The sequence below is a fragment of the Arachis ipaensis genome, chromosome B10, assembly GCF_000816755.2.
Source record: "Arachis ipaensis cultivar K30076 chromosome B10, Araip1.1, whole genome shotgun sequence".
In the NCBI taxonomy this organism is placed as follows: domain Eukaryota; kingdom Viridiplantae; phylum Streptophyta; class Magnoliopsida; order Fabales; family Fabaceae; genus Arachis; species Arachis ipaensis.
This window is the reverse complement of record NC_029794.2, coordinates 79,165,237-79,176,752: the sequence shown is the minus strand read 5'-3', so window position 1 is coordinate 79,176,752 and position 11,516 is coordinate 79,165,237. Positions and strand designations below refer to the sequence as shown.

General features: G+C 41.2%; 2 long non-coding RNA genes across 3 annotated transcripts; both read left to right on the top strand.

Annotated features, from left to right (window-relative positions):
• LOC110268141 lies at positions 1,322 to 1,561 on the top strand. The gene is made up of 2 exons (XR_002356219.1): positions 1,322 to 1,370; positions 1,480 to 1,561. It is a non-coding gene; the product is annotated as an uncharacterized LOC110268141 (long non-coding RNA).
• LOC110268142 lies at positions 2,806 to 10,095 on the top strand. 2 transcript variants are annotated; one of them, XR_002356220.1, is made up of 3 exons: positions 2,806 to 3,053; positions 3,163 to 3,278; positions 5,299 to 5,357. It is a non-coding gene; the product is annotated as an uncharacterized LOC110268142 (long non-coding RNA). The 2 variants fall into 2 exon arrangements; XR_002356221.1 differs by lacking the exon at positions 5,299 to 5,357 and adding an exon at positions 10,051 to 10,095 and having other exon boundaries at positions 3,005 to 3,053.

Below are 11,516 nucleotides of genomic sequence, written 5' to 3'. Positions count from 1 at the left end.
CAGAACTTTTGAAAAGTCTTTTTATGATCAAGTCTCAAATCATATGGTTATTTATAGCCTTAATTTCAGAAATCATTTTATTAAAGATAATTAAGGCAAGTTTTGATTTATTGAATTTGAGACGAGTTATGATTATTATCCAATTTTATAATTATTGGATTATTTTCTATATTTGAATTATAAAGTTAATAGTTATGAAATAATAAGGATTTTATACGATTTGGATTAGATAAGTAATATTTTAAATATTAATGTTGTTATTTTGGAAAATAGAGAAATTAATTATATTATTTCTAATTTTTAGATTTGGGCATTTTATTGAAAATAATTTGTAAAGTTGATGAGCAAATAGTATTTTCCTATATATGATTAGTGTTGGATTTAATTTGGGTTTCAATTACCATATTATCCCTATTTTTATGTGAAATTACTATATTGCCCCTAACCCTAAGTTTCGAAAATGAAACCCTAATCCATGTAACCCAGCAGCCACCACCCAAACCCTCCTTCAGCAACACAAACAGCAGCACACGGTTTCCTTTCCTCTTTCTCCATGAAAGGAAAGGAACAGAAGCCAAAAATCAGAGAGAAATGGAGACTGAGTCACGGAAGAAGGGAGGAGGAGAGGAAGACCTGCGCCAGCGTGCTGGTCGCACTACCGCCGTCGTCTGACCGAGGAGGGGGAAGAGCGCCGCGCCTCTCTGTCTCGCCGCCGCTGAACTCGCGCACAGGTAGAGAGGAGATGCGCGAAAGGGAGCCACTGCGGGGAAGCCATCGCCGCCTGCCACCATCGCCGAGCGTGGGGCCGCCGTCCTCCTCGTCGCCGACCAGCCCGTCTCGTCGCCGCCATCGAACCCGTCCCTTGCCGCCGTCGTTGAAGCTGCGAACAGAGAAGAGGGAAAGGGATGAGTCGTGAGGAAGCAATGCTGCCCTTCCATCGCCGCTGTTGCCACGGTTGCGGTTGAGGGTATCCCCGTCGCCGTCGGTGGTTCCACCGCCCTAGCTGCCGCGCCGTCAGAGTCTGCCGCCATGGCCGCCGGTCTCCTAGTTGCTGCTGTGGTTGGGGGTCTGCTGTGTATGGTCGCCGGAAAACCTTTCTGCCACCGGAGTTGCCCTGAAACACCATCGGAGTCTGACAGTGCCACTGCCGGAGTTCTGAGGCCACCGGAACCACCGCCAGAGGTTCTGGCTACTTCTGTCGTCGCCGGAAAAGTTGCCGATAAGGGTTTCATTTGAGGTTTCTGCCTTTTTGGTTTTTGAGATGGTTTTGATGCTGTGCGGTTTTTCTAGTTGATCCACCGGAGTTTCCGGCCACCGCCGGAGTTGTTGCTGCCGCTGGTTTGAAATCGCAGCTGCTTCGTGTTATTCCGGTAAGAAATTATGTTTCGAAAAGTCTCGCGTTAGTTTTCGGTTGTGTTGGTTAATGAATGAGTTTTGGTAGCGTGGGGTCGAGTCTTGATTATTCTATATTGCGATTAGTGTCGCTATGGTTATTGCGAATGTGGCTTGAAGCTGAGGTTGCGGTTGTTGATGATTTCGGGTTGAGGCGGAAAGGACTCTGTGACACGTTTGAGTTACGGAATTTGTGTTTTGAGGTAGGGGCGCTTTCCGAAAACTATAGTTTATTATTAGAATTATTACATATGGATACTGATGTGAGATATGGTGTATTTAGTGATTGTATCTGCCTTATGTATTATTTGATTGAGTCGAATGATTATGGATGTTTGTTTGGCTGAATTGTTGTGCGGCTTTGTGAAATGTAATATTTTGAGGTGATTCTTTAAAGATTTGAAATATGAGTTTAATCCGTTGAGGATTGATTTGGTTCTACTTGCAATAACTGTTTGTTTGTGCTTGCATCTTCCTATTTGTGTTTGCTACTGGGACTCTGTTGGACTGTGGTGATTGGTTGTTGTTGGATTGTTTGGGCCTAGGGCCGTAGTTGGAATGAGATGAACTGATGGTTGATTTCGGTTTTGTGTTTCTGGTTTAGAATAAAATATGAAAGGCTATTTTGGTTCCGCATAGATAAACCATTCTGAAAGGTTTTTGAGTTTTTGAAAATTGAACGGTTCTTTCAGAAAAGATTTCTGACTTTACTTTTATTGTAAACCGTTGTTTTTGAAAAGAGGCATAAGACGGTTATTAATCACTGGTGCGGTTATCTTCACGTATCCTATTACAGTAATTCCCAAAAACCCTCTACTGAGAACTCTTTCGAGGATGATGTTCTCACCCCCCCTACTTTTTTCCCCTTTCAGGATATGGGCGCAAAAGCCATGAAGAGTTTATTTAGTTGTTGCTGAAATGCTCTGTATTGCTTTAGATTATTATTTTTTGTGTCGTCGTCTGACCGAGGAGGGGGAAGAGCGCCGCGCCTGTCTGTCTCGCCGCCGCTGAACTCGCACACAGGAAGAGAGGAGATGCGCGAAAGGGAGTCACTGTGGGGAAGCCATCGCCGCCTGCCACCATCGCCGAGCGTGGGGCCGCCGTCCTCCTCGTCGCCGACCAGCCTGTCTCGTCGTCGCTGTCGAACCCGTCCCTTGCCGCCGCCGTTGAAGCTGCGAACAGAGAAGAGGGAAACGGATGAGTCGTGAGGAAGCAATGCTGCCCTTCCATCGCCGCTGCTGCCACGGTTGTGGTTGAGGGTATCCCCGTCGCCGTGGGTGGTTCCACCGCCCTTGCTGCCGTGCCGCAGAGTCTGGCGCCATGGCCGCCGGTCTCCAAGTTGCTGCTGTGGTTGGGGGTCTGCTGTGTATGGTCGCCGGAAAACCTTTCTGCCACCGGAGCTGCCCTGAAACACCATTGGAGTTTGACAGTGCCGCTGCCGGAGTTCTGAGGCCACCGGAACCACCGCCAGAGGTTCTGGCTACTTCTGCCGTCGCCGGAAAAGTTGCCGGTAAGGGTTTCATTTGAGGTTTCTGCCTTTTTGGTTTTCGAGATGGTTTTGATGCTGTGTAGTTTTTCTAGTTGATCCACCAGAGTTTCCGGCCGCCGCCGGAGTTGTTGCTACCGCCGGTTCGAAATCGCAGCTGCTTCGTGTTATTCCGGTAAGAAATTATGTTTCGAAAAGTCTCGCATTAGTTTTTGGTTGTGTTGGTTAATGAATGAGTTTTGGTAACGTGGGGTCGAGTCCTGATTATTCTATGTTGCGATTAGTGTCGCTATGGTTATTGCGGATGTGGCTTGAAGCTGAGGTTGCGGTTGTTGATGATTTCGGGTTGAGGCGGAAAGGACTCTGTGACACGTTTGAGTTATGGAATTTGCGTTTTGAGGTAGGGGCGCTTTCCGAAAACTATAGTTTATTATTGGAATTATTACATATGGATACTGATATGAGATATGGTGTATTTAGTGATTGTATCTGCCTTATGTATTATTCGATTGAGTCGAATGATTAAGGATGTTTGTTTGGCTGAATTGTTGTGCAGCTTTGTGAAATGTAATGTTTTGAAGTGATTCTTTAAAGATTTGAAATATGAGTTTAATCCGTTGAGGATTGATTTTATTTGAGTCAATTATTTGATGATATGAAAAGTCGAATGCACTTTTGAATTAAGCCTGGTTTACTTTAATTGACTTGATCTTGGACAAATGATTTGTTACTGAACCGTTTCTTTAAAGCTTTGGAAATGAGTTAAATCGATTGATATTGAGTTGACTTTGAAATGGTTTTCTTGAGATATGCCACTGAGGCGACTGTTGGATTTAACTTGCTTTGAATTGATTTCTGGTTTTGAGCTATTGAAAAGGAATGAGAAAAGGTTTAGTTGGGACCCGAACCGGGTGGCAAAAGTCCAAGTTTTAGGGGAGGTGCTGCCGAAATTTCTACAAAATCCTAGTCTTGTTTAAAAAATTATTTAAAAAGGATTGGATTTGAGAAATTGTATTATTTGATTTATTAAGAGAATATTTATATTTTCAAGCTTAATTTATTTAGTGAACTTTATGCCTTGAGTTTGACTTATTTAGAAATGAACTATTTTTACCGTTTGAATCACTAAAGGAAAGAATGATGTTCTAATATTGATTTCAACATAAAAAGGATTTTTTAGTGATTTCAAAAGAATCTAGACTTTTGATTGAGTAATTAAGTTTGAGGCATTTTGGAAGAGTTAGAAAAATGGGTTCCAAAAAGAAACCTGAAAGTGGTTTGATTCAAATGAACTGGTTCCTTTTCAAATGAGTTAATTTTTGGACCGGGTTGGAACTTGTGATTTTGTATGGTCGGTTTCATAATAAATTCAGTTTTATTTACTTGAACCGAGAATCCATGATTTTAAGAGTTTCAATGAATTTTAAGGAATTGATATAGGTTAACCTTCCCTAAAGACTTGGCTGTGTATGATATTGATTTATGGCTGATTGCCGAATGAGTTATGGGCCGTATGGCTGACTATGAATTATGAATTTAAGCCGGATGGCTGAGATGGATGTTGATCCATGGCTGGGACTGAATGAATATATGCTTGAGATACCTGGGTAGTAGCAAAGGTTGTGGATCGTCCCACTTGCTCCAGGTTAGAGACTGTGACGCCTGGGTAGTAGCGGTAGTAGTGGTGATTCCACTCGCTCCAGGTTGAGCTTTTAAACACCCGTCTGGGTAGTAGCCACAGTAGTGGTTATTCCACTGGCTATGGGTTGAGCGGGTAGTAGCAATGGGGTTGTAGCTCAAACCTACTTGCTCCGCGATGGGTGTTTCTGTCCATGGTTAGCTACCAGGACGTGTTGGGTTGGCTATATAACCGACAGATGATATCATCAGCCACTAGGGACAGGCATGCATCATATGCATTTATGTGACATTGTTTGGGTGTGCATATTATACTTGGTTTGCCTATGTGATTAATTGCTAATTGTTCTACTTGCAATAACTGTTTGTTTGTGCTTGCATCTTCCTATTTGTGTTTGCTACTGGGACTCTGTTGGACTGTGGTGATTGGTTGTTGTTGGATTGTTTGGGCCTAGGGTCGTGGTTGGAATGAGATGAACTGATGGTTGATTTCGGTTTTGTGTTTCTGGTTTGGAATAAAATATGAAAGGCTATTCTGGTTCCGCATAGATAAACCGTTCTGAAAGGTTTTTGAGTTTTTGAAAATTGAACGGTTCTTTCAGAAAAGACTTCTGACTTTACTTTTATTGTAAACCGTTGTTTTTGAAAAGAGGCATAAGACGGTTATTAATCACTGGTGCGGTTATCTTCACGTATCCTATTACAGTAATTCCCAAAAACCCTCTACTGAGAACCCTTTCGAGGATGATGTTCTCACCCCCCCTACTTTTTTCCCCTTTCAGGATATGGGCGCAAAAGTCATGAAGAGTTTATTTAGTTGTTGCTGAAATGCTCTGTATTGCTTTAGATTATTATTTTTTGTACCCTCGCCTTTATCTTGAGATATTCTGTAAGAGGGATAGGAATTGTATTGTCTAATGCTTGTAATATTTTATATATATATGTGTGTGTGTTTGTGTGTGTGTGTGTGTGTATATATATATGGATGTACTCTTTATGAGCTTTTGTAAGTTGTATGGTATTCGGTGAATGTACGTTATCGAACGAAAGTATTCTTTTTGGATCGGTATTGCGGTTTAAAGTTTTAAACAGGCTCATATTTTTGTATTAAATAGTATAAGAGTCGTCGTAATGTCCGAGCTATCAGAGTTGCGCAGCCGGAAGCGTGAGTTTTGGTAGTTAGGGTGTTACATTATGGTATCAGAGCAGTCCTTCCTGTAGAGCCTGAGGAATGGACCGACTATGCTTCAATTGCATACTCTGAGCGTTTGTCATGTATTAGGTCTTGTCGAATGACGAGAATTAGAGCTTTATGCACATGACGGTCTATTGATTAACGCTGTTAGTCTTGCATTGCAAAATTCTTGGTATTAAGTTTGGCCGGCTTAATACTAGTGAATTATGTATATGAAAGCATTGATGGGTTATCATAGATGATATACGAGTTTTGAGAAAAGCGAATCGCGGGTTTTGGGAACGTTGGAAACTATTTCTCGAGGCTATTCAGTTGTGTGTCTTGAATTCTGTTCGAGTCGACCTGTTCTTTCGTATCCTAACTTGAAGTTCTTGTTTGCTAATTCTTTTAAAAAGTAGTTTGATTTTTCAACTCTATTCGTCTATTCATATGCATTCTTGTTTGATCTTAATTGCATATGCTTGTTTGGAATCCTTGTTACATCTGTCTTTCTCTATTTGAGTTCTTCCTGATTCAAATATTCTTTGATATAGCTTTGAACTTGTCTTAATGCGCTGTGCCTTTTAACTCTAGATTCCGAGTCCGTTCTTAGAGAAATTGTTGATTCAGTGTCCCTCTTATTTGACAGTGAATTACAGCCAATTTTGAGATTTTTATAAAAGTTGCTGTTGATTAGATATGTACTTATCTATATATGAAGCTTTGAAGATTTCTTATACAGTTTAATAACTATTTATCTCTAATACCTCGCATGTACTTTTACTGGTTTACGGAACTGCACTTACTTTAAAAGTAAATTAACTTTCTAGTAATTCTACTATAGCTCCAGTGCACATCTTCATTTGATTATGTATTTGGGTATTTTTAGAATTCTGGAAAGAAAGGGGATTTCTTGCTTTTATCCCGGTTGAGTTTCGTTTGATAAACTTTACTTAATTGATTTTGATTTGAGTTTGATTTAGCGTACTACATGGCTTATGCCATTGCTATCTTATAACGGTTGCTTTACAATCACACTCCTGCCTTTGTATCTTTATGCATACGACCATCCAAGTATTTGAAAACCGTATATATGCTTATATGTTGAGATATTTTTGCTTCTTCCTTAAATATGTTCAAAGGTGAACTGTTATGAAATTTTTTTCGTTTTGTATCAATTTTCGAGGACAAAAATTTTTATAAGGTGGGTAGAATGTAAGACCCAGAACTTTTGAAAAGTCTTTTTATGATCAAGTCTCAAATCATATGGTTATTTATAGCCTTAATTTTAGAAATCATTTTATTAAAGATAATTAAGGCAAGTTTTGATTTATTGAATTTGAGACGAGTTATGATTATTATCCAATTTTATAATTATTGGATTATTATTTGAATTATAAAGTTGATAGTTATGAAATAATAAGGATTTTATACGATTTGGATTAGATAAGTAATATTTTTAATATTAATGTTGTTATTTTGGAAAATAGAGAAATTAATTATATTATTTCTAATTTTTAGATTTGGGCATTTTATTGAAAATAATTTGTAAAGTTGATGAGCAAATAGTATTTTCCTATATATGATTAGTGTTGGATTTAATTTGGGTTTCAATTACCATATTATCCCTATTTTTATGTGAAATTACTATATTGCCCCTAACCCTAAGTTTCGAAAATGAAACCCTAATCCTTGTAACCCAGCAGCCACCACCCCAACCCCCCTTCAGCAACACAAACAGCAGCACACGGTTTCCTTTCCTCTTTCTCCATGAAAGGAAAGGAACAAAAGCCAAAAATCAGAGAGAAATGGAGACTGAGCCGCGGAAGAAGGGAGGAGGAGAGGAAGACCTGCGCCGGCGTCCTGGTCTCACTGCCGTCGTCGTCTGACCGAGGAGGGGGAAGAGCGCCGCGCCTGTCTGTCTCGCCGCCGCTGAACTCGCACACAGGAAGAGAGGAGATGTGCGAAAGGGAGCCACTGTGGGGAAGCCATCGCCGCCTGCCACCATCGCCGAGCGTGGGGCCGCCGTCCTGCTCGTCACCGACCAGCCTGTCTCATCGTCGCTGTCGAACCCGTCCCTTGCCGCCGCCGTTGAAGCTGCGAACAGAGAAGAGGGAAAGGGATGAGTCGTGAGGAAGCAATGCTGCCCTTCCATCGCCGTTGCTGCCACGGTTGTGGTTGAGGGTATCCCCGTCGCCGTGGGTGGTTCCACTGCCCTTGCTGCCGTGCCGCAGAGTCTGGCGCTATGGCCGCCGGTCTCCTAGTTGCTGCTGTGGTTGGGGGTCTGCTGTGTATGGTCGCCGGAAAACCTTTCTGCCACCGGAGCTGCCCTGAAACACCATCGGAGTTTGACAGTGCCGCTGCCGGAGTTCTGAGGCCACCGGAACCACCGCCAGAGGTTCTGGCTACTTCTGCCGTCGCCGGAAAAGTTGCCGGTAAGGGTTTCATTTGAGGTTTCTGCCTTTTTGGTTTTCGAGATGGTTTTGATGCTGTGTAGTTTTTCTAGTTGATCCACCAGAGTTTCCGGCCGCCGCCAGAGTTGTTGCTACCGCCGGTTCGAAATCGCAGCTGCTTCGTGTTATTCCGGTAAGAAATTATGTTTCGAAAAGTCTCGCGTTAGTTTTCGGTTGTGTTTGTTAATGAATGAGTTTTGGTAACGTGGGGTCGAGTCCTGATTATTCTATGTTGCGATTAGTGTCGCTATGGTTATTGCGGATGTGGCTTGAAGCTGAGGTTGCGGTTGTTGATGATTTCGGGTTGACGCGGAAAGGACTCTGTGACACGTTTGAGTTATGGAATTTGCGTTTTGAGGTAGGGGCGCTTTCCGAAAAATATAGTTTATTATTGGAATTATTACATATGGATACTGATATGAGATATGGTGTATTTAGTGATTGTATCTGCCTTATGTATTATTCGATTGAGTCGAATGATTATGGATGTTTGTTTGGCTGAATTGTTGTGCAGCTTTGTGAAATGTAATGTTTTGAAGTGATTCTTTAAAGATTTGAAATATGAGTTTAATCCGTTGAGGATTGATTTTATTTGAGTCAATTATTTGATGATATGAAAAGTCGAATGCACTTTTGAATTCAGCCTGGTTTACTTTAATTGACTTGATCTTGGACAAATGATTTGTTACTGAACCGTTTCTTTAAAGCTTTGGAAATGAGTTAAATTTCTAGACTTTTGATTGAGTAATTAAGTTTGAGGCATTTTGGAAGAGTTAGAAAAATGGGTTCCAAAAAGAAACCTGAAAGTGGTTTGATTCAAATGAACTGGTTCCTTTTCAAATGAGTTAATTTTTGGACCGGGTTGGAACTTGTGATTTTGTATGGTCGGTTTCATAATAAATTCATTTTTATTTACTTGAACCGAGAATCCATGATTTTAAGAGTTTCAATGAATTTTAAGGAATTGATATAGGTTAACCTTCCCTAAAGACTTGGTAGTGTATGATATTGATTTATGGCTGATTGCCGAATGAGTTATGGGCCGTATGGCTGACTATGAATTATGAATTTAAGCCGGATGGCTGAGATGGATGTTGATCCATGGCTGGGACTGAATGAATATATGCTTGAGATACCTGGGTAGTAGCAAAGGTTGTGGTTCGTCCCACCTGCTCCAGGTTAGAGACTGTGACGCCTGGGTAGTAGCGGTAGTAGTGGTGATTCCACTCGCTCCAGGTTGAGCTTTTAAACACCCGCCTAGGTAGTAGCAATGGGGTTGTAGCTCAAACCTACTTGCTCCGCGATGGGTGTTTCTGTCCATGGTTAGCTACCAGGACGTGTTGGGTTGGCTATATAACCGACAGATGATATTATCAGCCACTAGGGACAGGCATGCATCATATGCATTTATGTGACATTTTTTGGGTGTGCATATTATACTTGGTTTGCCTATGTAATTAATTGCTAACTGTTCTACTTGCAATAACTATTTGTTTGTGCTTGCATCTTCCTATTTGTGTTTGCTACTAGGACTCTGTTGGACTGTGGTGATTGGTTGTTGTTGGATTGTTTGGGCCTAGGGCCGTGGTTGGAATGAGATGAACTGATGGTTGATTTCGGTTTTGTGTTTCTGGTTTGGAATAAAATATGAAAGGCTATTTTGGTTCCGCATAGATAAACCATTCTGAAAGGTTTTTGAGTTTTTGAAAATTGAACGGTTCTTTCAGAAAAGATTTTTCTCTTTACTTTTATTGTAAACCGTTGTTTTTGAAAAGAGGCATAAGACGGTTATTAATCACTGGTGCAGTTATCTTCACGTATCCTATTACAGTAATTCCCAAAAACCCTCTACTGAGAACCCTTTCGAGGATGATGTTCTCACCCCCCCTACATTTTTCCCCTTTCAGGATATGGGCGCAGAAGTCACGAAGAGTTTATTTAGTTGTTGTTGAAATGCTCTGTATTGCTTTAGATTATTATTTTTTGTACTCTCGCCTTTATCTTGAGATATTCTATAAGAGGGATAGGAATTGTATTGTCTAATGCTTGTAATATTATTTATATATATATATGTGTGTATATATATGGATGTACTCTTTATGAGCTTTTGTAAGTTGTATGGTATTCGGTGAATGTACGTTATCGAACGAAAGTATTCTTTTTGGATCGGTATTGCGATTTAAAGTTTTAAACAGGCTCATATTTTTGTATTAAATAGTATAAGAGTCGTTGTAATGTCCGAGCTATCAGAGTTGCGCAGCCGGAAGCGTGAGTTTTGGTAGTTAGGGTGTTACAGTAGATGAGTACAGCTCTCTCCTTGGTCACCTCTGAAGTGTTGGATGTGGGGATTAGGGACCTCTTCACAAATTCTAGCCATCCTCTAGCTTGGGGGCTCAAATCTCTTCTCCTTAGTTGATTGGGTATCCCATCCTTATCATTTATCCAACGCACATGCATCACACAAATTTCATTCAGGATCTCATCAAATCCAGGATTTTGCTGCTTCATTCTTTCTTCATAGCTCCGAGTGGAGCTTGTCCTCTTCACCATTAGCATTCTTTCTATGCTAGAGGGGCTGTAGTCAATGGACTTCCCCCTTACATAGCTAATGTAGCCATAGTGTTGCCCTGGTTGAGGCACTACGTTGGCATAGAATTCCCTCACCAAGCTCTCTACCACTTTCCTTGGTGGGTTGCATAGAAGCGACCTAGCTCTATTGTTGATCTCAATGTTGATTTCAATGTGCTCGTTCCTCCCTAGTTGAAACCTAACTTTTGGAATGATCTCCCTCTCACTCACCCAATCATAGAATTGATTTTGGTTGAATGCCGAAAGGAACTTGTAGTCATTGAAAGAGCTTAAGGATCCAGAGGATGGTTCCTTGGTTTTTCTCTTCTTTGAGGCTGAGCTTTTTGGTGGTGCCATGAGGTTGAGAGAGTGTGTTTGAGAGTGAAAAAATGGGTGTTGCAAGAAAAAGCAAGCAAAACAAGGTTTTGCTCTAACACCAAACTAAGGACTTGATTGTCCCAATCAAGAAAAAAAAAGAAAGAAAGAAAGTAGGGAAAGAAATGGTAAAAGATGAACAGAGAAAGGAAGGTGAGGGCTGTATGCTCTTCGTGTGTGATTGGGGTTGTTGAAGTGGAATAGGAGATGGGGAAGTGAGGCTTTTATAATGGGTGAATGGTGTGGTTCGAAGGGTGGGAAATAAAAAGGGTTAAATGTTTTCCCACTTGGGGAGTGGCGCCTAGCGTGGGAAGAGGCGCCAACTCTTTTCTCACTGTGTCTTTTGCGTGTGTTGAGTTCCAAAGTGCAAGTACACTTTGACTTCTTTGCTTTGTGAGTTGTTTACCATGTGGGCCTCATCTTCTCTCCT